This window comes from Limulus polyphemus, unplaced genomic scaffold, assembly GCF_000517525.1.
Source record: "Limulus polyphemus unplaced genomic scaffold, Limulus_polyphemus-2.1.2 Scaffold1529, whole genome shotgun sequence".
Classification (NCBI taxonomy): domain Eukaryota; kingdom Metazoa; phylum Arthropoda; class Merostomata; order Xiphosura; family Limulidae; genus Limulus; species Limulus polyphemus.
In genome coordinates this window covers 114,444-119,960 of record NW_013667139.1, presented here as the reverse complement: position 1 = coordinate 119,960, position 5,517 = coordinate 114,444, and the positions used below count along the sequence as shown (strand labels likewise).

General features: G+C 28.8%; 1 protein-coding gene across 3 annotated transcripts in view; it reads right to left on the bottom strand.

The window, feature by feature from the left end:
- LOC106463955 overlaps positions 1-5,129 on the bottom strand; it is a 43,424-nt gene extending 38,295 nt beyond the window's left edge. For all 3 annotated transcript variants that reach the window (XM_022391592.1, XM_022391594.1, XM_022391593.1), the window contains exon 1: positions 4,931-5,129. The gene's annotated coding sequence lies outside the window, so the exon portion shown is untranslated. The remainder of the gene's footprint in view (positions 1-4,930) is intronic.
- Between the last annotated feature and the right edge of the window lie 388 nt (positions 5,130-5,517).

Here is a 5,517-nt window from a genome sequence, read left to right as displayed (position 1 = left end):
TGTGTATATATATATATATATATATATATATACACAAACCAAAATGTCATAACATTATTCACATACCTAAATTAACTTAGATTACTATATGGTGAAGTCAAACAGACTCAAAACCCCATACATAATATTTATTAAGTCATATTTCAGCTTGTGCTGTACATAAATGTAAAAATTAGAGCACTGAAGCAAGCATATAAAGCAATTCAGTATCTAAAAATCACAAAGAACATTACACCAAAAGCTGTCACTTTCCTTGAAGAAATGTTTCCAATAAGTCTAAGTCACAGTTTTCTTTAATATACGTTACAGGTTACCAAGCTGATTAATGCAGCAAAGTTAATGTTGAACATTTGAATGCTGGTTTTTACACTTGCTGTACCTTCATTGTTCCTAATCATTCTGACTAGCTCAATAATTACACTTATTTTTTATTTTCATAAAGGTATCCAAGTTATTTCAAATGAAATAAAAATAAGTGCTTAAAACTTATTAGGTCTTTGTAAAAATGTTACTACTTAGAAAGCTCAATTATTAATACTATACTGATATTCACAGAACATAAATTACATCTGGGCTTTTGTATGAAATACTTATAACAGCTTCGCCTAACACCAGAATATAAGTTTACTTTCAAACGTAAAATAACTTTGCTGCAGATCAAATCTGCATATTGGATTCCAATGCTTAGATCTATTTTTTAATACCAAGTTTGAATTTCTAAACTCTTCATTCCACTACTTGAATAAATGCCCCATAACCAAACTGTTCAAACCTCCAACAAGTTTAAATATTTGAAAAAAAACACTTCTAGGTTTTTGAAAACTACAGACTAAACTATAAGCCTCAGCAACATCCTACATCATGTATGGGTGACTTCATGATTAAGTTTTGGGAAGGAAAAACTCTGTAGACATGCCTGTTTCTTGAAATGTTCATTATGAAAAGCATAATGCAACACAAAGATTGAATAAAACTTACAAGAGTTACTGTTGATCCATCATAGGAAACAAACAAAAGAAACATCTTTTAGTGATGACTTTTTCTGTACTCCCAAAACAATGAAGGCAAATATCAACCCACTACAACAAACATTTTTGCATCCAAATGCCAGACTCTTAAAAAAATCCAAACCACTAGCTGTCAGATACATCATCAAGCAAACAATTCCATAAGCTAAAATTCTAAAAGAAGAAATGCCTTTGCTCAGAAATGTGCCTGGGTTTAAGTTTCTAAAGCATCTACTTCTAATATTTGAAACACCATTAATAACCTTATCAGTGTATATATATATATATATATATATAAAAGTTTTTAATAGTTAACTAACAGATCAGTATTATATCTTTCACATAAAACAGAGCAGCTGTTTAAGATTCTTCACACATAACTTTTATAAATCTAGTATACTTCTTGAAGGAAACTTCCAAAAGTTAAATACCCTGTTCTTAATATGGACACTAAAACTTTAACTGAGGTCATTAATGTTTATACAAAATGATATTCTTCTCTAATTATAAAACAATTTTTTTAGGGAGATTTAATCATCTCATTGCCTAATGCATAATAAATTTTTAGCAATATAACCAATGTCTTTTTCAAGAAAATGTATCATTTCCAAACTGCACTGTTTTGAAAGTAAATATCTGTTAACCTAAAAGTTTCACAATATGAAGAGGTAAACATGATAAACTCTCAGGCTAACTGTTAAAGCAAAATGATACTTGAACCTTCACATTAGTGGCTTCAGGCTTTGTTCAACAACCAAAATATGTTATTCCTTCACAACACCAACAATCTTTTCAGATAAAAAGTCCTTTCTAAGGTTACATTCTCACAGACTTAATGATTCACACTTAGTTACATTACTAAAGAAATATTGTTTGCCATTTTATTTGTAGTTAATTAAATCATACTATATTTATAACTAGAATTTAATATTTCAAACATATTTTATATAGAGATAATACAAACTATGAACTCCAACTAACAGTTTTGATTTTCAGACAAAAATGTGATGAGTTACTGTGACAGGGCCATACTGATGTTTGATAGCACCCTGTGCGACATATAAATTTGGAACCCCCCAGCCCACTCCATTCCAAAAAAATCTTATTATTATTATAAATATTTACAATAAATTATATAAACTATTATAATCATTAAAAAGTATAATTTTGAAAAAAACAACAAAAAAACATTCAATTTATCATTCAGTACATTTTGAGATTTGAATATAACCAACCAATGAATTTTTAGTAAACAAGCTGAATCTACACATGCGTGACTTCTGCACAGTCAACTGTTTGCAAGCACACATTCAAGAGGCAATATGGAACTATTCATCCCATCTGCAAGGGCTGCCTTGATGTAGGCAGGCAGCCATTAGTTTCCTTTGTTAATCAATCAGGAAATTGGTACCCCCTTCAAGTTGGTACCCTGTGCAAACAAACCACTTGCACCACCCATAGTACAGCCCTGCTGTGACAAAACATCAATTTGGATAATGGAATAAAACTTTGCACTATTTTTTTTTAGAATTACATCTGTTATTGTCATTCACCGAATTTTTAATTGTCAACAAACTTAATACAAAATCCTAAGGAACACTTGGACTAGTCACTCCTTTATAAAAAAAAAGAAGATGCAATACCTTTGATAACAAGTTGTTAAAACACTGAAAAAGTTACACAGAGAAGCAAGAGAATCTGAACTTGCTGCCAAGAAAGTTTAATTATGCTCCTCTGACCCTTGACTTGCAAATGTGGCACTTTAAAATCACTAGAAATTCACTGACAGATGGCTAAATAAACACATTAAGTTTATTTAAAATAAAAAGTGTATAAGAAATAAAGTTTCCTGTGATAAAGCAGTTAAATTTTTTATGATAAAACAAGCACAGAACTTACAATAAAATAAAGGTATTCAATCACTGCAGAATATTGTTAGAGGGGAGGGAGGACAAAGAAAAGGCACCGCAAATATAGGTGCCAAGGTTATCTGTTACAGGTGCATTCAAGTAATTACAATTTCAATTATACAGATCATGACAGAAGTCAACCACCTGTAGATATGAGCCACGGTTTTTTTACTCAATGGTATAGGCTCTGATGAACGTCTTAATTTTTATAACTTTATTTTTCTCTGCTGTAATGATGTTTTATTTTAATAATGAGATCCTTCAATATACTCAATATATTAATCCAAATTAATATTTCACGTTTGGGTCAGCTTAGAAAACTAAGGTTAGTCATAAATACATATATTAAGTTAATAATGCAAAACAATCTTTATAACAGAACTAGAAGTATACTAACAATAAATCAAATTAAAAAGTAATGACATTCAATATGTTAAATTATTAGTAAACTAGTATAAAAGTCTGTCAAAAATGATGGAAAACCATTGTTGAATGATTAATGAAAATTATAGAATTTAACTAAAATGAATTTGTCTGTACCTCCAAAATGCACCTACTCTTCACTTATTTCATCAATCCTAAAGTAATTCTTTAAAAACCACATTTTTAGTAAACACTTGATCATCATTCATCACTCTTCCTTGATTCTCTCTGTCAGTCACAAATATTTTAAAATTATTTTCGTCTCTTTTTCTCATCACAGCCACATACAATTGTCCATGTCCAAACATTGGTTCCACCAGAAATACTCCAACTGATGGAAGGTTTGTACCCGAGATTTATAAATATTTATCACAAATGCCATTATCGCTGGAAATGATCTTCTCTTAAGTATGAATGGCAAACTTGTTTCACCGAGTGCTAAATCTATGCTCAGTACTAATATTCTATCTGCTCTATGACTTCCATTTAAAATTTCACATTTAAGAAGTACTGACATAAGCTTCTTATAAGCAATCTAGTTCCATTTAACAGTACTTTCTTTGGCTCAAATTTCTTATCAGCATCACTATAGCTCCAGCTTTCAACAATAATCTATGAAGTGGCATTACTGATGGTGTTTGTGAATTCAAAAACTCAACTGGGATATTAATTCTTGTTTCAACTTCATCAGTAACTATTGTATCTATATTCTCTTACTTCTCTATTAACCAAATTCAACACTTCTTTATTCAAAACTTTTGAATTAATCTATTTTATGGTTATATCACCAAAGTTATAAAAAATAACTAACTATAAAACTAAAAGGCTTATAATAAAAAACAAACCTTTCTAACAAATCATCACTAATAATGCCCATTCAATATAAATATCATAGTTGGCCTAAGAACAATCACTGAATCAGGTGATAGTTTTGTTGCTAAGCAATGATGTATATTATTGAGCATTATGAAAAAAAGAAGCATGAAAGCATTCTTGACAGAGTGACAAAGAGAATAAACCTTTTATAGTTAGTGATAATATGGCCAATACTATTAATGAAATTAACAATGAATAAATAATATAGTATACCACAATACTTGTAAGTTGTACATGCTCACAATTTTTTTGTACTTTGAAATTAAGATGCATACATTACATATGATAAATATCAGTTGCTCATCTCATTTCAAAAATATTACACGAGGTTATTTGTTTAAATTTTAAAATAATATTCAAAATCATTTAAGCTCTCAGCACTATAAATCATTAAATGTAACAAAAATATAAACAAACAGAGTTTTGTTTATTTTATCTTCTAGTATTAGTACGGTTCTAAAACTAAAAATAGAAGATGAACATAAGTAATGTCTAACTAAGGAGTATGCTTATTAATATACTGTTTAAAAAACTTTAAAATAGTGTAATTAACTTTAACCTAAGTCATGTCTAATTTGAAGCGCCATTTTCGGATACGGTTTGGAACTTTTTCTTTCTTCTTCGATGTAACTGTAAAGTGTAGTTATTAAGAGAACACACCACTACACAAGTAATACTATTAGTATTATTAACCAAATACAAGTTACAACTCACCGATTTTTAAAAATGAGCCACTGTACGTCTGTGTACTTCGATAATCTATTTCAAATTACTAATTCGCAACTGTTCATATTATGAATTATAAAAAATTACATTTATTTATGTGTCACCTTTAAAAGTTATTACAAACAATCCTAATTCTTATCCATACTTTGTTGCTTATCGATGTCAACAAGACCTTCCATCATTATCTTACGTACAAATATAAGCACCATCTAGCGAACAAATATTTTATTTATAGGATATTTGAAAACATGTTTAAATATAATTTTCTTTCTGGAAGATCAAAATATATTCTATCTATATGACTTATATTTTTCATATTTCATTGAGTAAACATCGAAAATACAATCAATATCAGCTTAATATAATTAATTCTTCAAGTCTCTATGAATGAAGATAATGAATATTTATATGTTTAAAGAAATGTCTACTATATCCCTTCATTTGCCAATGAAAATTATATATAATAAATTATATTAAATGCAAAACAATAATTACAAATAACAACTTGAATGTAGAATAAGATTTTTTTAGACAACCATAAACATTTTTAATGAAAATATTGGGACTCGAAAGAG